A 20,126-nucleotide genomic window follows, 5' to 3' on the forward strand; every position below is an offset into this window, starting at 1 on the left:
GCATCCGCTGACCCCGCTCCGTCAGTTTACGTGGCCTACCACTTCGTGGCTGAGTTGCTGTCTTTCCCAAACACTTCCACGTTCTTATAATACAGCTGACAGTTGACTGTGGAATATTTAGGAGCGAGGAAATTTCACGACTGGATTTGTTGCACAGGTGGCATCCTATCACAGTTCCACGCTGGAATTCACTGAGCTCCTGAGAGCGACCCATTCTTTCACAAATGTTTATAAAAACAGTCTGCATGCCTAGGTGCTTGATTTTATACACCTGTGGCCATGGAAGTGATTGGAACACCTGATTCTGATTATTTGGATGGGTGAGCGAATACTTTTGGCAATATAGTGTAGTTCAGGTGCTATTATGTCAATGACAGAAGTAAAAAAAAAATTGACGACAAACATGTCAATATTTAAGTGATCAAAAAAAACATGTTCAACAATTTCCCATTAAAAAGCTGTCAAGAAAGTTAGATCAAATGAAATAGAAATAAAAGACGTTCACTTTTAAGGTCGGAACAAAAAAGGGGGCTGGATCAAATACGAGATTCAGAAGTAAAAAAAAAAAACAATAGACGAAATACATGTGAACAATTAAGTGAACAAATAAAAACATGTTCAACAATTTCCCATTAAAAGCTGTCAAGAAATTTAGATCAAATCAAAGAGAAATAAAAGACGTTCACTTATAAGATCGGAACAAAAAAGGGGGCTGGATCAAATACGAGATTTAGATGTTTTGAAAATGAGAGAATATTCATCTGAACACTGATCTTAAACGATTTTGAAAATCTGCTTGCAAATTAAACACTTTAAACACATCCTCAAATTATTATTAGAAATCGACATTATTTTTATAATTTAATATAATTTATATCGACATTGTTATTATACATCATTGTGTACTGTTATTATACATTATAGTGTACTGTTATTATACATTATAATGTACTGTTTTTATACATCATTGTGTACTGTAATTATACATCATTGTGTACTGTAATTATACATTATAGTGTACTGTTTTTATACATCATTGTGTACTGTTATTATACAGTATAGTTTACTGTCATTTTAGTGTGCATTATTATGTATGATTTACAATCTAAGAGGGCTGGAAATTGTAAGGAATTGCATGTTGTTCGTTTTATTTTTTTTAATTATTGTATTTTATGATTTAATTATTATTCAGTTCAACATGCTGAATTTAACTTTAACAGATTTTCGACTACTGAAGCCTCACATATCTCGTAAGGCCATGGCAGCACAGGTGTGTTGCCCTCTGAAGCTGGCAACAGACCTGCTCCTCACCATAAGGTATGTGTAGAAAAGACATGAAGCCATACCATGTAATCTATAGGTTGTGTGCCAACTGACAGTGTTTTTTTTAATGTTGCAGACCAGTAAATGTCCAGTGCAGGCCTGTGGACACACCACTTTTTTCAGATTCTCCCACTCAAGTTATTGAGGAGAATTTGGTATGTAAATATCTCAGTATATTATATCTGAAATATCTCACCTAAACTCTTTACCCATTGCTTAAATTTTACTGCCATGAATGTAGACTGTTAATGTATATTTTTTTCATCATGTTGTTTTAGGCATACTGGCGCAAGCTGGTGCTGTTCCCATCGGGTCCAGCAATGCTATCAAGCACGGTTAAATATTTTATGTTTGTAATTTGTCACTTGTATTTATTGTTAGGGTACATGTGATGTATTATTTGAATTGTATTTGCACATTATCTTTGCTCTTTGCACTGTCTTGCGAGACCTTTCAAATTGTGTTTTCAGTTTTTGTAATTATAAACGTTTTTGAAAGGTATTATTATTTTACAAATTTATTGGGTACAGTTTTCAAATAAAGTTTTAATATAAAAACACCTTCGAAAACGTTTATGATTAGAATACAAAAACTAGAGACACAATCTGTTTTTAAAACACAATTTGAAAGGTTTCGTAAGAGACCATCAAAAATTGATGAACGAAATCTTCCAGCTATACAGTAGGGAAGGGGCGTGGTCAAATAGGATAGCTCGATGTCTTTAAATTCGTCTAGTATTTATGGCCAAACTATCCTTGAACGATCTACAAAATCTGGTTGTAAAAGAAAAGAAAAACAAAAGCTGTATCGTAAAATTATCGTTAGAAAACAAGTTTTGATGGCAGAGCGATTTAAAAACAATTTAGCTACTAAAATACATTAAATACCTTTAGATCTATTTCAACACATTCGTTAAATAATAACACTAATAAAAACACCTTCCAAAAACATTTATAATTAGGAAGCAAAAACTAGAAACATAATCTGTTATTAAAACAAAATTTGAAAGGTCTCGTAAGAGACCCTCAAAAATTGCCACGGCTGACTATTTTTCAAGTCATCCAGGCGGGGTATTGGGTAAAGTTTTCAACTAGCAATGATCGCGCCTCGGATTGACCTCATAAGCTACGATATTGCCTCTGCGCAACGATAAAGAGTTCGGCCACGACCACAAATGCCTACGATCAGAGAGCAGACGATCCATGATGGTAGATGCCAACATACACAGAGATAGTTCAGGTGCTATTATGTCAATGACAGAAGTAAAAAAAAAAAAAATTGACGACAAACATGTCAATATTTAAGTGATCAAATAAAAACATGTTCAACAATTTCCCATTAAAAGCTGTCAAGAAATTTAGATCAAATCAAAGAGAAATAAAAGACGTTCACTTATAAGATCGGAACAAAAAAGGGGGCTGGATCAAATACGAGATTTAGATGTTTTGAAAATGAGAGAATATTCATCTGAACACTGATCTTAAACGGTTTTGAAAATCTGCTTGGAAATCAAACAACACATTAATCACATACTGAAATTATTATTAGAAATCGACATTTGTGAAGACAGGTATATTCAACAATTTACAAACAGAAACGCATACGAACCAAGACAGTGTGAGACAAAACCTTCCAGCGATACATTAGGGAAGGGGCGTGGTCAAATAGGATGGGTCGATGTCTTTAAATTCATCTACAAAATCTGGTTGTTAAAATGAAAAGAAAAACAAAAGCGGTATCGTAAAATTATTGTAGATCTAAACGTATCTAATGTATTTCAGTTGCTAAATTGTTATTAAATCGCACTCCCATCAAAACTTGTTTTCTAAGGATAATTTTACGATACCACTTTTGTTTTTCTTTTCTTTTTAACAACCAGATTTTGTAGATCGTTCAAGGATAGTTTGGCCATAAACACTATGTGAATTTCAAGACATCGAGCTATCCTATCCTAGTTGACCACGCCCCTTCCCTACTGTATAGCTGGAAGGTTTTTTCTCACACTGCCTTTGTTCATGTATGCGTTTCTGTTTGTAAACTGTTGAATATACCTGCCATCACAAATGTCGATTTCTAATAATAATTTCAGGATGTGATTAATGTGTTGTTTGATTTGTAAGCAGATTCTCAAAATCACTCAAATTCAGGATTCAGAAAAATACTCTGTCATTTTCAAAACATTATTATAATATTATAATTATAAGAAATTAAAGACAGACTGTTTTTAAAACACAAATTTAGAAGTCTCGCAAGAGACCATCAAAAATTGCCACGGCTGACTATTTTTCAAGTCATCCAGGCGGGGTATTGGGTAAAGTTTTCAACTAGCAATGATCGCGCCTCGGATTGACCTCATAAGCTACGATATTGCCTCTGCGCAAAGATAAAGAGTTCGGCCACGACCACAATTGCCTACGTTCAGATAGCAGACGATCCAAGATGGTACATGCCCACATACATACACAGAGATAGTTCAGGCGCTATTATTTCAATGACAGAAGTAGAAAAAAAAAACAATAGACGAAATTAAGTGAAAAAATAAAAACATGTTCAACAATTTCCCATTAAAAAGCTGTCACGAAAGTTCGATTAAATGATATAGAAATAAAAGACGTTCACTTATAAGATCGGAACAAAAATGGGGGCTGGATCAAATACGAGATTTAGATGTTTTGAAAATGAGAGAATATTCATCTGAACATTGATATTAAACGATTTTGAAAATCTGCTTGCAAATTAAACACTTTAAACACATCCTCAAATTATTATTAGAAATCGACATTATTTTTATAATTTAATATAATTTATATCGACATTGTTATTATACATCATTGTGTACTGTTATTATACATCATAGTGTAATGTTATTATACATTATAGTGTCATTGTGTACTGTTATTATACATCATAGTGTAATGTTATTATACATTATAGTGTAATGTTATTATACATTATAGTGTCATTGTGTACTGTTATTATACATCATTGTGTACTGTTATTATACATCATTGTGTACTGTTATTATACATTATAGTGTACTGTTATTATACATTGTAGTGTACTGTTATTATACATCATTGTGTACTGTTATTATACATTATAGTGTACTGTTATTATACATTGTAGTGTACTGTTATTATACATTATAGTGTACTGTTATTATACATTATAATGTACTGTTTTTTATACATCATTGTGTACTGGTATTATACAGTATAGTTTACTGTCATTTTAGTGTGCATTATTATGTATGATTTACAATCTAAGAGGGCTGGAAATTGTAAGGAATTGCATGTTGTTAGTTTTATTTTTTTAATTATTGTATTTTATGATTTAATTATTATTCAGTTCAACATGCTGAATTTAACTTTAACAGATTTTCGACTACTGAAGCCTCACAAATCTCGTAAGGCCATGGCAGTTTTCCAGCACAGGTGTGTTACCCTCTGAAGCTGGCAACAGACCTGCTCCTCACCATAAGGTATGTGTAGAAAAGACATGAAGCCATACCATGTAATCTATAGGTTGTGTGCCAACTGACAGTGTTTTTTTTAATGTTGCAGACCAGTAAATGTCCAGTGCAGGCCTGTGGACACACCACTTTTTTCAGATTCTCCCACTCAAGTTATTGAGGAGAATTTGGTATGTAAATATCTCAGTATATTATATCTGAAATATCTCACCTAAACTCTTTACCCATTGCTTAAATTTTACTGCCATGAATGTAGACTGTTAATGTATATTTTTTTCATCATGTTGTTTTAGGCATACTGGCGCAAGCTGGTGCTGTTCCCATCGGGTCCAGCACTTCTATCAAGCACGGTTAAATATTTTATGTTTGTAATTTGTCCCTTGTATTTATTGTTAGGGTACATGTGATGTATTATTTGAATTGTATTTGCACATTATCTTTGCTCTTTGCACTGTCTTGCGAGACCTTTCAAATTGTGTTTTCAGTTTTTGTAATTATAAACGTTTTTGAAAGGTATTATTATTTTACAAATTTATTGGGTACAGTTTTCAAATAAAGTTTTAATATAAAAACACCTTCGAAAACGTTTATGATTAGAATACAAAAACTAGAGACACAATCTGTTTTTAAAACACAATTTGAAAGGTTTCGTAAGAGACCATCAAAAATTGATGAACGAAATCTTCCAGCTATACAGTAGGGAAGGGGCGTGGTCAAATAGGATAGCTCGATGTCTTTAAATTCGTCTAGTATTTATGGCCAAACTATCCTTGAACGATCTACAAAATCTGGTTGTAAAAGAAAAGAAAAACAAAAGCGGTATCGTAAAATTATCGTTAGAAAACAAGTTTTCATGGCAGAGCGATTTAAAAACAATTTAGCTTCTAAAATACATTAAATACCTTTAGATCTATTTCAACACATTCGTTAAATAATAACACTAATAAAAACACCTTCCAAAAACGTTTATGATTAGAATACAAAAACTAGAGACACAATCTGTTTTTAAAACACAATTTGAAAGGTCTCGTAAGAGACCATCAAAAATTGCCACGGCTGACTAGTTTTCAAGTCATCCAGGCGGGGTATTGGGTAAAGTTTTCAACCAGCAATGATCGCGCCTCTGATTGACCCCATAAGCTAAGATATTGCCTCTGCGCAAAGATAAAGAGTTCGGCCACGACCACGAATGTGTACGTTCAGATAGCAGACGATCTATGATGGTACATGCCAAAATACACACATAGAGATAGTTCAGGCGCTATTATGTCAATGACAGAAGTAAAAAAAAAAAAAAACAGACAAAAAAATGTGAATATTTAAGTGGAAAAAAAACCGTGTTCAACAATTTCCCATTATAAAGCTGTCAAGAAAGTTAGATCAAATGAAATAGAAATAAAATACGTTCACTTTTAAGATCGGAACAAAAAAGGGGGCTGGATCAAATACGAGATTTAGATGTTTTGAAAATGAGAGAATATTCATCTGAACACTGATCTTAAACGATTTGGAAAATCTGCCTGCAAATCAAATACTTTAATGACAGCTGAAAATTATTATTAGAAATCGTATATTCAACAATTTACAAACAGAAACGCATACATGAACCCAGACAATTTGAAAAAACCCGTCCAGCCATACAGTAGGGAATAGAAGGGGCGTGGTCAAATAGCACAGCTCGATGTCTTTACATTCACGCAGTGTTTATGGCCAAACGATCCTTGAACGATCTACACAATCTGGTTGTATAAAAGAAAAGAAAAACAAAAGCGGTATCGTAAAATTATCCATTGCAACACATTTGTTAAATAATAATAATAATAATAATAATAATAATAATAATAATAATAATAATAATAATAATAATATTAATAATAATAATAATAATAATAATGATAAAAACACCTTTCAAAACGTTTATAATTTGAAAGCAAAAACTAGAACCACAATCTATTCTTAAAACACAATTTGAAAGGTCTCGCAAAAGACCATAAAAAATTGCCACGAATGACTATTTTTCAAGTCATCCAGGCGGGATATTGGGTAAAGTTCTCAACCAGCAAAGATCGCGCCTCGGATTGACCTCATAAACTACGATATTGCCTCTGCGCAAAGATAAAGAATTCGGCCACGACCACAATTGCCTACGTTCAGATAGCAGACGATCCAATATTGTACATGCCCACATACATACACAGAGATAGTTCAGGTGCTATTATGTCAATGACAGAATTCAAAAAATAAAAAAATACACGAAAAACATGTGAATATTTAAGTGAACAAAAAAACATGTTCAACAATTTCCCATTAAAAAACTGTCAAGAAAGTTAGATCAAATGAAATAGAAATAAAAGACGTTCACTTATAAGATCGGAACAAAAAAGGGGGCTGGATCAAATACGAGATTTAGTTGTTTTGAAAATGAGATAATATTCATCTGAACACTGAATTTAAACGATTTTGAAAATCTGCTTGCAAATCAAACACTTTTTATTATTAATATTATTTCAAACCAATATATATATTTATATAAAAATACATAACTTCGGAAGGGGATCAAGGCCAAAATAACAATCTAAAGGAGGACTAGCTGGTGGAAGAAGGAGTTTAAATTGCCTATTAAAAAAGTCCTCAAACGAAGTGCATGAATCTTCCCTAACTCCCTAGATAGCGGCCAAAACCGGGAGAAAACAGGCCATGAAATAACAGGCAATCCCCAATCTGCTGCTTCCGTAATAATTAAAGATTGGTTTATAAACAGAAGTTCTTAACACAGAGTTAGTACAAGCAACGGACTACTTCAAACAGAATACGGGTTACAGAGGAACGAAACTGAAACTAAATAGTGGCCGCCAGAAGAGGGGTTTCTGCGGCCGAAAACAGGGAAGCTACCCGCGCAGCGATTATTGCTGCCGCACAGCAACCAGAATGTAATTCAACCGTAAATACAACACTATCGTCCTTCAACAACACACAATCAAAGGCTGTCTGGGGCAGGAGACAGAGGGCAGGACGGCGCTTCACCACGCGCACACTACAGAAGCTCCGCGACACTGTGAGAGATAATAAAAAAATAAATATAATAAAACAATAAATTAAAAAAAACGCTACCTGTTCTTAGTTTTAGGTGAAAAAAATACACACGTTTTGTTATATTGGTGTATTACTGAGACTATTGTACGTTTTTTGTTTGAGTATAGGATTCTATTGAGAGAAGTGAAGGGAGAGAGAGAGGCACAGAGAGGGAGTCCAGGGCTTGTGATTGAAGAGGATGCAGAGGATATCTCACATATGCTCACAGGAGAAGATCACACACACACACACACACACACACACCTTGGAGGAGGTTTTCCTTGTAAATCTGTTGTTATTGGTGTTTTATGGGGTTTTAAGGATTATTTCAGGCTTGTTTTTTTACTCAGTGTAAATTCTCTGTGTAGTTTTCTGTGTGATGTTTGTGTGTGTGTGTGAGTGTGTGTGTGTGTGTGTGTTTACTGCTGGTGTTTTGGACTAAATATTCTCATTAACCAGATCATTGCAAGAAATTAAAACACCATCTCCAGAAGGAAGAAACCATTTCCACTCAGCATGTTTTGGAGTTTCTGCCACATTTCTCTGAATAATGTCTGTAACTTCATAACTTCATGTTTCAGACTCAAAGGCAAAATAAAAAACTTTTTTTAGATTAGTTTTGAGAAATAGTTTGGCTGGATGTTTTGCTGAAACCTGTCAAACCTGGTTAATAAAACTACCTCAAGCTGAATCGTTCAAATTGAGCTGCTAGACTGTACACTAGAGGACTTTTATTGATTTTCAAGGGCTAATTATACAATTTACAATTACTATTAGCTTCTTATATCGTTTTGAAATAACAACACTTATGGCTTTCAGTCACATCTTGGCCTCTCACCACAATCATCTTCCCATGTCCTTATCTTATTGTTAATTGTGGCCAGGGATCAAAGCTTACAGTGCTAAAGTTCTTGATCATACACATATATCTAATGTTCTATACAATGTCAGATAGCAGTTAGTGTTAGGAAATATTTCATATTCAAGTTCAGTTCAGTCAGCATGATGTCAAGACATCCCTGATGCTAAAATGTGAAGGATCTCTTCAACAGTGTTCCTGTGGTGATGCAATCAATAAACATGTTAGGGTGCACAAAAAAAAGCAAGTGTGATATAAATCCACTGTACAGCAAAAATTGCAGGTATAGTCAATGATGGGGCACATTCATGTACACATCCCAACAGTCATCCATTGTCATAGCAGCCTATGTACCTGTCCCTTTAAAAATAACACGTGAATCAGAATCAGAATCAGCTTTATTGCCAAGTACGTACAAGGAATTTGCCTTGGTGTATTGGTGCACAACAATACAAAAATATAAACATAAAAAATATTAAGAAAAATCTAAAACTTTTAGCAAGAGGAAATATGACCTGGGTAACAGTGCAGTATTATATTGTATAAAAAGTGAACCAGTGCAAACATTAAATTAGCAGTGCTACAGTCAGTGCAGATGGAAACATTAACTCTACATTAGTGGACCAGTTTGAGGTAGGAAGGTAGAATAAGATGCAGGTGCAGCATGGCTGTCTGTGTCGTGTGTGTTAATGTCACAAGTATAAACAAAACAAAGGGGGTTTGCCCATCCAAGTAGGCGGATAAGAGACCATGGTGTGTCCTGCATGTTGTTGATGAGGACAGTTTCTGATGGATAGAAATGTATGGTTTTTGTCTTGATGGTCCACAGTCTTCTGTAGGAGGAGAGTGCCTCGAAAAGATGATGTGAAAGTCCTTAGGTGAAAGTGATCAAAATGAAGGCGGCTGTGTTGTTGTGGGTGTTGGAGTCTGGTGCAGCCATGCTTGTAGGTGCACTGTGGGAAATGGACTTTATCTCAAGTCTTTGGAGCAAAAACAAGCACACAGTACATTTTTTCCACACAATAATGTTTCATTTATTTTCATATCTTTTACTTAGGAAACTGCTTAAATATTATCGCTCAGCTCCTCTACACTCAGCTACTTCTTTCTCGGCTTCTCTGACTCCTCCCCAGAGTAAACTCCACTTTCTGCAAACAAATAGAATTTTTCAACAAACTGAAATTTTGGTTGGATGAAAGAATTGATTCTGATTGTTATTTTCAGTGTGAAAACTGTCTGAGGGAAGCTCTAAATAAAAATCATCAAGTAATTATAGACACAAGATTATTTTCTCTTTTTAAGACCAACAAAACAAAGCTGCAACCCAAAACACACACAGAGGTATATAAAATCAGTCTTGTTACCTGCTCCGTCACAAACTTGTTGATGTCCTCATCCTCAGAAAGGAAGTCCTTCCAGTTGAGTCCAGCATCAATCCACAAAGCACCAGCTTTATTGTGACTCTAAAAATATAACAATGACAAAATATTAACATTTAGTTAGAGTCAGGAGTAACCAGGGCAGTAACAGAACTGATCATTTCATAGTAACCTCAGATATTCAGATATTTCAGTTTGATCATTTCACACACATGAATAAATGAGAGAGGGGGGTGATTTAGGTAGGTAGGTAGAGAGAGTGAGAGAGAGAGAGAGAGAGAGAGAGAGAGAGAGAGAGATGGAGGCAGAGAGAGACACAGAGACACGTACCAGTTGGTTGAGGATGAGAACCAGCAGCACAGCAGCTTTTCCTATTGGCAGCAATGGCTTCGTCACCTCTCTACACACACACAGTGAAAGTTTCTGTTAACTATCTAAAAATATTACATTATCTGTTGCAAATAGTGGAAGAAATTTAGTGGAATTTTTTGGACCAGGAAAGCAGATGGACATCTAGGTTTTGTGTCTGATTTGCTGTCTAGTGAACGCTTCTTTAGACTCACACGCGATACACAGGTGAGTGTAACTTATGTGAACAGTTTAAACTCACACAGGTCTCACGTACGTGTTGCTTCCTTCTCTGATAGAGCTATGATTAGTCGTCATGTACGTTTTTCAAATCACCGACTGAAACTCGCGTACTATTGCTCGTCTTTTTTACCTAAATCAAGTTCCTAATTGCAGAATGTTCTCATCCCTATCGCACTGTGAAATAAAGGTTCTGCTGCTCGATAAACACTGTAACAGTAAGAAATGTACCTGAAGAGCAGCCCCATGGGGATTCCTCCATCATGCAGCATGGGTGTGATGATCTCCGCCAGATACTGCCAGATGTGAGGAATGTCGATGGCCATGTCATCGGCCACCTCCAGAATCTCCTGAAGCCTGAAGAGACACAGACACACACCATTTTATAAACGTTTCAAAGAGTCCACCCCCACATTTTTATCCTCTATATAAAAGTTTGCCAATCAAAAGACAAATAACTCGATCTAAAAAGTATTTATTTCTTGTGCCATTATTCTGCATCGCAGAAGGACAATAATTTACAAGTGGGAGGAAAAAAACCTAACTAAAAGTAATCCTATTTCTGTTCCACATATAAAGAAGGATCTACAGGTAGATAGAATTTTAAGATACTTTTTACTCTTGGCTCTTGTGTGTAAACACTGAAGCATAATTTGACAAGTGTTAATGAGGGGGTATTAATACAGTGATTAATCAATCCGCAGACTGTAATTAACTCGTCAGCAAGTCACCGAGTTCAGGATCGGCGCTCTGAATAAAGTGAAGCAGAAATCAGAACAGGATGGACGTCGTTCTTCCGGCTCTCAGCAGAATCGCTCATACAGGCGTCTGATGGTTTTTACAGAAACGAGACATTAAAGTAAAAGCCCGAGTGCTCCTCAGATCCTCGATCCCAAGTACAATCATCAGTGGCCCAGACAAAACTGAGGTCGTCATCGGAGCAGGGTGACGAGAGTGTGGGACATAAGGACACATATCACGATGATATGAAAAATAAAAACTGACAGTCTACTGGGATTTGTGTTTTACATCTGTGGAACCAACGGGGTTCTCCTGCTCGTCAGCGTCGGGTCTGAGGAACACTCACCCTCTGAAGTACTGCTCAGGAGGTAAAATCCTGGTGCTGATCAGTTTGTGCAGCAGAAGGCCCACGTGCTCTTGGGCGACGGTGCTGCGATTGAGCGCCAACTCCACAGCGTTACGTACGAAGACGAAGAGCACAGACGCACTGTTCAGCTCCTTTACACACTGCACTGCCTCCTACAGGACAGAGAGAGAAAGAGTTCCAACACCACACTTCTAGCTTTAAAGCGACTACAGTACAGAATTTCACTTGTAGGAATTTTCACCTTTAGGTCGTTGATGTGCAGGTACTCCTCTATGATGGCGGTAGATTTCTTCTCCACCTCCTCCTCACTCAGGGCCGGTTTGCTCACTAATAAAGAAACATGACATCATTTTGCATGCAGTCTTCTTTTGCTGTTGCATGTCGTTTATGTAAATGTGTTTATTTTACACTGATGTGTCCTTATGACTGGCATGTAGTGATAAATATCATTTATAATCATTTATAATATCACCCAATCACCCTATATCTATTAGAATAGAGCAACTAAATGAAAAAAGACTTCAACTTTTTAATGAATTTGAAAGATAACTCATAATTTCATAATGATTAAATGAATTAAAATATAATTTTATAAAACGAATAGACCATATAAATTACTGATGAATTAACACTAGCTTTAAGACTAAGACGTTTGTACTAACTTTACACTCAGTAATTAGTGATGCAGTTCAATAACTGTTGTTTGTTGTACAGGAGACGCTTCCATATGGTTGGAAGAAAGAAGTGCAGTCCACAGAAATCATGGTAATGGTATTTTATCAGGAATAAAATCAACACTATTCAGATGCAGTTCAAGCAGAAAAATTACTAAGAACAATTACGGATACCTTTCCTGTCCAGCCCTCGGTCTTGGTCCTGGGGAACTCTGTGCTTAGAGTCCAGTGAGGATGAGGAGGACGTGGATGAAGGTCCTGACTGCTGAAGAGCTGAGAATGGGTTCAGAGTGCACATGGCTGACCATCCTGCATCTTTAACAGTGAAAAAAAGCAGCATGAGATTTTCTGGCCTGAGAAACATTTATGCATGTATGTATGTATTTATATTAACAATATGAAAAACAATGTTGATTAGAATGCTGCTGTTAGGAAAGAGCTAAATGTGCTGCCAATATAAAGCACTCAGGTTGGTGAGCACAGAAATGATCAAACCATGAAATAAAATAATCAGGATCTAACCTTGTTTAGTGCTGGTTTTGGCTCCAGTTCCACTGCTGCTCCCTTTACCACAACTGCCCCATGATCCCTTTCCTCCAGGGGCAAGAACCAGATTATTGCAGTCCAAAGCACCAGGCTGTGAGAATAAAATAAATAAATAAATAAATAAACAAACACAAACACACACAACCCAAACTGAACTTAAGCCACTTTTTAGCACTTTTTATGCCCATGTGAGGAACATCATCACTCCGTTATTTCTCAGATTTCATTCAAATCTCAACATTTCAATTTCTCAAACAAACTCGTCAGTACCTTGGTGATCTTGGTGGTGCTGATGGGTACTGTGTTCCAGCCCTCGTCCCGAGGCTGATTCATTTCGCCTCGTCTTCCTCGACTCCAGTCTTTCTTGGATAGAAGCTGCTGCACTTTAATCTGCTCTCTGTGTTCCTCAAGTTCTGCCTCTTTGTGGATCTGGTCTATGGTTTTAGGGCCCTGGTCACCACGCCGGGGAACCCAGTTATTCTGTACACACGGAAAAGACCAGGAGGATCAGAGGCAGGAGAATGTGAACAAACTCAAATCCTCAAATCCTACTTGCGGGTTCAGTGACACCTCTACTGTTTACACATTGTTTTACAACCAGTATAACATGAATTATTACACCCTTTCTTATGACAGAACATACAAACAGACCTAAAGTTTTATAGAAACAATAAAGAAAAAACTCTGCAAAACACCAGGTTAAAAACATGTCCGCTTTCCTCTTTAAAGAAGGCGAGTGTGAAAAGTGCTGCTCTGAGCATGATCAAAACAATTAAATGTGTTTGAAAAACAAAAGTGCTTTAACAAAAGCGAAGAGAATTAAAGGTAAACTGATGAAGTGAGAGAGGGTCTGTTTTAAAACATCTGAGGTCACACAAAGAAAATCAGATTTACTTTTCTCAGGTCCAACACGTCCTGCAGCATGAAGCGGATCCTTGAAGATACTTTTCTCTCGTTTATTATTGTCTCCATTTGGTGAAAGTACTGGTCCATACAGGGCTATAAAACACACACACATACACAAAATTAACACACTGCAGCAGTGCTGAGATTCTAAAAGATTCGGCTCTTATTTCAGCTTCGACACTTAACATGACTGTAGAGATTTCGTCAGGGTGTGTGTGTGTGTGTATGCGCTAGTTACCTTTGCCCTCTCAAGGTCCAGATTCTTGCCGATGGTGGACAGGAGTCTGCAGAGACACTCGAGACTCTCCTCGTCATAGTCCTTCAACAGCTTGACGATGCAGGCGTGCATGACCTGCTCGTTCAGCATCTTCAGCTTAAACAGCTCTCCGATGAACTTGATGTTGCCGAGGGAACGGCGGCGGGCTTTGTTTAACCGCTGCTCAACTTCCTCCTGCGGGAAAACATCAGCACTCAGTCACGCTGGTTACCACATTACCAGTGTAAGCAGTCCACAATAGTGTCAGAAATACAAACTTTATTATTATGATTCCTGATAAACCACATTCACAGGCTGGATTTGTAAACGACTGTGTGATTTACATACACTTCTTATTTTTCGATTGTCGTAAACATGCTTTATATCGAAAACATCTGAACATTTCTTATAAATCCACACAGTGTAGTTAAAAGACGTGCGCCAGTGTGTGAGACAGAGAGATGTGCAGCACCTCTGTGGCAGCATCCAGCTCCTTCTGCTTCTGCTGAAAGATCTCATTGTTGTCTTTGTCCTTCTCAAACTCTTTCTGGCAGCGATTCAGCAACAGTCTGCGGAAATTCACAGTGGCTCCCGACTTGTCCGAAGAGGGCACTTCCAGCTGGACGGAGGGGGAAAAAAAAGCGGATTTAAAAACCAGACTATCTATCTAGCCATGTTTAACACTCCAGTCTGTTTTATTCAGCTTTACACTTTACATGTTCTTCTGTAATGTAACGTTTCATTAAAAATGCTCCTCGGTTCCTCAATCCCATCAGTGATCAGTGGCCCAAATACAAGTGGCACAAAACTGAGGTCATCAGATTAGCCACAAACACAGTCGACGCGTCCCAAATCTAATAAGAATCTCAAAGACGGAACAAGAACATAATCCCTCCGCCACCGGGATCGAGGCCTTTTTTATCCAGTAGAAAATTGTGCAATTTCTCTGATGATAATGGTTTATTTGTAATTACAAAATATAAATATTGGCTGCTGCAGTGCATCCTGAACCCTGCAGAGTATATGAACACAATTCTAAACTACACAGATGGTTTAATTATCAGGAAAAGCAACAAAATAGATCTCTTTTTCATTCCAGAGGCCAAATGGAGCCTCATAATGTTGCCAGGATGTGTTCTGTCTCCCCCTCTGTGGCCTGATAAAGCTATTACAGCAGGAAAATTGTCCAACAGAAAATAACGTGAAACTGTCACCAAACGTAAATGTCATTTTAAGCCAAAAGACACTTTGGTATATCGATTACTGTTCTGCACGTTACTGCAAGTTATGACAGCATCCTAACATAAAAAATTAGCACAGCCCTTCTGCATGTAGCTTTAGTTTTGCTGCTTTTCCCTTATGTGTAGAATTTTCTGGAAGAAATGAACAGCTCTTGTGTATGTGTATATAGAACAAAGTGTATGTTTTGACATGACCGATACATGTGGACCGAGAGGCCGGGTGTGGTGACTCACCCCCATAAAGCAGCAGCACATGTTAGCATAAGTGACGGAGAAGCAGGGTTCGGAAACGGCTTTTTCGTAGATGAGATCCACGACTCCTTTGAGTCTCTCCTCAGTGTCGATGGTCAGCTCCCTCACCCGTTTCATGAGCTGCTGGAACATCTGTGGCGTCAGTTTGTTCAAGATACTGCACACTTTCTGGAACAGCTCCTGGGTCTTGACCTTTTCCTGGTCGTACTCGTCGCTGCGGGACTTCTTCAGCGCCGGCTTCCAGGCTTTCTCAGCCTTGTTCAGTTGCACGTCGTTGTTCAGAGACACGCGGGTGATGATCTTGCGTGGCTCTTTACACTCGCCCTGCTGAGAGATGACAAAAACAATCAAAATGTTTATTTAACTTCTGTGACTTCAACAATTGCTTGGCTTATACTTTTAATCACTGCACCAAATAAAAGACGGAGCAACTCTCAGATCCACAACACTTTAATGGCGCAATTAATAATAATGAACTATCAGGTGTTTAGAAGTTCCTTTTGTGAAACTTAAAGGTCCTCGACCTGCTCCAGGGCAATAAAAACAGAATAGCAGTGAATTACTGGCCTGACACTTTATACTGAGTACATCACTGCGCTCCTACAGAGCATCCCATCACTAACGGTCACGTTTACCTTGTCCAGAGTGACGCCGGGGATGTCCGGAAAGCCCTCGGGTTTGCCCATGCTGGCACTGACGAACCGCAAGCTCAGCATGAATTCCCGATCGTACCACTTCCTCTCTTTTGAATTACTGGGAGAGGCAGCGGGACGGGGCTCTGAGGGCTGGACCTCGACAGGAGTGTTGTTCGGCTCCGCCTCCTTTGGGGGTGTGGTTTGGAGAGGGGCAGGAGCCTCTACAATGTCACCCCCTATAAACGCCAGGTGGTCAGGCAAGAAATGACCAATAAGGATGTTGGCTTTCTTTGCCTCCTCTTTTTCTTCTTCTGTCACAGGGATGAAGAAACTGACCGGTTCCCTGGGCTTTTTCTGGGATCGAGTCTGAGAAAAAACACACACACAGGATCAATGTAATGTTTCTAAACTATAATAAAGCAATAAAGTACAAGCTACAGCACTAAAACTACTGGACTAAATTAGGCTTTAACATTTCCCAGTGTTAAGTCATTCAGTATTCAGACAGTTATTAATGTCTGAATGTCTTCATAAAAGTCACTACAAATAAAGTCAAAACAGCATTGCACACTTTAATGATGTGCTGTGAACAATGCAAGTCCAAAACAAGAAAAGTTTGCCGTGTTTCAGAAACTAATAATTGGATAAAAACTCTGTTCTACCTTCTGCACCTCAGTCTTGTTTTGCTCCTTTCTCCCCTGTGTGTGGACTTTCTCCGTCTTCTTCTGCTGTACTTCCTCCTCTGGAGGGATGGAGAAGAGGAGCAGGCCTGGTCTCTTGTGGAGATTCTGCCTTGATTGATGAGTCTGAGAGACAACACACAAAGATTCATCATAATATTTCTTAACTGAAATAAAGTAATTTTACACACAACACCACTAAAACAGCTGAAGTGAAATATGTTATTCCTACAGAGCGTCCCGTCACTAACGGTCACGTTTACCTTGTCCACAGTGACGCCGGGGATGTCCGAAAGGCCCCCCGGTTCACGCATGTTCTCAAAGATGAACTGGAAGCACTGCAGGAATTCAACATCTGCCTCCTTTAGGGGTGTGATTTGTAGAGGGGCAGGAGCCTCCACAATGTCACCCCCTGTAAGCGCCAGGTGTTCGGACAAGAAATCACCAATGACAATGTTGGCTTTCTTTGCCTCTTCTTTCTCTTCTTCGGTCACAGGGATGAAGAAACTGACTGGTTCCCTCTGTTCTACCTTCTGAACCTCAGTCTTGTTTTGCTTCTTTCTCCTCTGTGACTGGACTTTCTCCATCTTCTTCTGCTGTACTTCCTCCTCTGGAGGGATGGAGAAGAGGAGCAGGCCTGGTCTCTTGTGGAGATTCTGTCTTGATTGACAAGTCTGAGAGACAACACACAAAGATTCATCATAATATTTATTAATATTTCTTAACTGAAATAAAGTAATTTTACACACAACACCACTAAAACAGCTGGATTTGTTTCTTTTCTCCTTGAAATGCTTGATTCGTGAGCACAGAACATGGCCGTGATAAAACCAGCTGGATGTCTATTATTCTAGCAGAACTTTATTTGATGCATTACCAGTTCGCGCTCCCTTCGCTGAGGAAGAGGATAACCTTCATTTGAAGGATGGAAAGTTGGATAAAACACTCCAGCTGAAAAAAACAGATCCAACATGTAATTAATAACACCTCAGGCCCTGTCCCAAATCAGAAAAAGTACAGCCCTAAACATAATAAAATAATATTCTACCAATGTAATATTTCTTAATTAAAAAAAAAAAAACATTACCACACATGAAGCCAGTCACTCTTTCCTGAATTTCTTCAGGAGTGGCTATTGGACACTGCTGCATCTGTCGAAACAGTCCACAGTTCAATTAACTATTATTTCTATCATTTCAAGTCTATGTACAAAAGTGATGCGTAGTTCACGATGGAGTCGACTCCTCGAGTTGGTTCCTAAAGTGCATTAAACGTCCACATAAAAGAATCGATTCAACGAACCGACTCGCCCGTGAACCTTACAGAGGATTAGCGATCTGAAGCAAAAAGTAATTAAATTAAATAAATAAAGTTTTTTCTCGGCACAGTTGTGGTTTCAAGCATCGTATCTTAGACAGCGCATTAACAGGTTTAATTATAAAACTGTTTATAACCCATTATACTGACTTATAAAAATCTCCACAGGGTTTAGCTAGGCTAACATTACCGAGTGCTAACATTACAATCATTTTGACTACGTGAGTATTAACGGAGCTAATGAGCTAACAAAATAACGTCAGTTAGCTTTCTGTAACCGAGTCTTCTTATTGATAAATATTAAAAGAGGTGAAAACAGCCAAGAACATTAAAAATCACCGCTAATGTTTTGGTTTGTTTAGAAACGAGTCGTATCCGTTACAAGTGGGACTGTTAAAGTACCTTTTCACACAAGGAGGGAAAAGTGGAGATTGCTCTCGCTAGTTTTCTCACAAACGGTCGCTTTCTCTCTAGTTTCCTCTCACAAAGTGGTCTTTTGCTCGCTGATTGTCGCTCACAAAGTCGTCTTTTGCTCGCTGAGTCGTTGTTGTGTTGATTATTGCCTTGACAACATGACGTATAATTCGATTCTGATTCCAGTTCCAATCACCGCGTCATCACCAAGTGACCCTTTTTTCCTTTCTTTTTTTTAACACCATTTATCCTGATACTATACTGTGTCTCTCCAAGAACAAGCTGACTGACCCGATCCTTCATGTGAAGATTGTCCACAGAAAACTGTAGAGAAATATATCCCCAGAACATGTCATAATCACTCCTAGCATTCATCTAGTGTTCATTCCTTCATCATCATTACACACCACTCTACTGAGCAGATTCCAGGGTGGATAAAACTACCATTCATCAGTCATTTTCATCTGGAATATTATGATTACAATAATAATGCATAATAATAATATTCATATATATATATATATATATATATATATATATATATATATATATATATATATATATATATATATATATATATGAATAATATTATGATTATAATTAGATTTATGAGATTTATTATACACTATATTGCCAAAAGATTTGGGACATCCCTCCAAATCATTGAGTTCAGGTGTTGTTTTTCAGGGGTTGGACTTGGCCGCTTAGTTCCAGTGAAAGGAACGCTTAATGCTTCAGCTTCATACCAAGATATTTTGGACAATTTCATGCTTCCAACTTTGTGGGAACAGTTTGGGTATGATTGCTTCCTGTTCTAACATGATTGCGCACCAGTGCACAAAGCAAGGTCCATAAAGACATGGATGAGAAAGTTTGGTGTGGAGGAACTTCACAGTGTTCTGACCTCAACCCGATAGAACACCTTTGGGATGAATTAGAGTGGAGACTGAGAGCCAGACCTTCTCGTCCAACATCAGTGCCTGACCTCACAAATGCGCTTCTCTAGGAACAGTCAAAAATTCCCATAAACACACTCCTAAATCTTGTGGAAAGCCTTCTCAGAAGAGTTGAAGCTGTTATAGCTGTAAAGGGCAGGCCAACTCCATATTACATTCAAGTGCAAGTAAAGGCAGATGTCCGAGTTTTCATCTGACTCGCAGTGTCCAGTCTAATTTATCCCAAAGGTGTTTTATCGGGTTGAGGTCAGGACTTATGTTGGAACAGGAAGGGGTCATCCCCAAACTGTTCGCACAAAGTTGTGAGCATGAAATTGTCCAAAATGTCTTGGTAGGAAGCTGAAGCATTAAGAGTTCCTTTCACTGGAACTAAGGGGCCGAGCCCAAACCCTGAAAAACAACACCTGGATTCAATGATTTGAAGGGGTGTCCCAAAACTTTTGGCAAT

General features: G+C 37.8%; 5 non-coding genes and 2 pseudogenes across 5 annotated transcripts; all 7 read right to left on the reverse strand.

The window, feature by feature from the left end:
- Window positions 1-2,333: 2,333 nt before the first annotated feature.
- Window positions 2,334-2,474, reverse strand: LOC131365382 (U4 spliceosomal RNA). The gene has a single exon (XR_009206676.1). It is a non-coding gene; the product is annotated as a U4 spliceosomal RNA (small nuclear RNA).
- A 1,093-nt stretch (window positions 2,475-3,567) lies between these two features.
- Window positions 3,568-3,708, reverse strand: LOC131365378 (U4 spliceosomal RNA). Its single transcript, XR_009206672.1, has one exon. It is a non-coding gene; the product is annotated as a U4 spliceosomal RNA (small nuclear RNA).
- A 2,112-nt stretch (window positions 3,709-5,820) lies between these two features.
- Window positions 5,821-5,961, reverse strand: LOC131365299 (U4 spliceosomal RNA). Its single transcript, XR_009206606.1, has one exon. It is a non-coding gene; the product is annotated as a U4 spliceosomal RNA (small nuclear RNA).
- An 810-nt stretch (window positions 5,962-6,771) lies between these two features.
- On the reverse strand, window positions 6,772-6,912 carry LOC131365297 (U4 spliceosomal RNA). The gene has a single exon (XR_009206604.1). It is a non-coding gene; the product is annotated as a U4 spliceosomal RNA (small nuclear RNA).
- Window positions 6,913-9,513: 2,601 nt separating this feature from the next.
- The window catches only part of LOC131364555 (eukaryotic translation initiation factor 4 gamma 3-like), a 28,912-nt pseudogene continuing 18,299 nt past the window's right edge, over window positions 9,514-20,126 (reverse strand).
- Window positions 11,568-11,634, reverse strand: LOC131365335 (small nucleolar RNA SNORD66; annotated as a pseudogene).
- On the reverse strand, window positions 14,935-15,009 carry LOC131365332 (small nucleolar RNA SNORD66). Its single transcript, XR_009206637.1, has one exon. It is a non-coding gene; the product is annotated as a small nucleolar RNA SNORD66 (small nucleolar RNA).

Source organism: Hemibagrus wyckioides, linkage group LG14 (assembly GCF_019097595.1).
Source record: "Hemibagrus wyckioides isolate EC202008001 linkage group LG14, SWU_Hwy_1.0, whole genome shotgun sequence".
NCBI classification, from domain to species: domain Eukaryota; kingdom Metazoa; phylum Chordata; class Actinopteri; order Siluriformes; family Bagridae; genus Hemibagrus; species Hemibagrus wyckioides.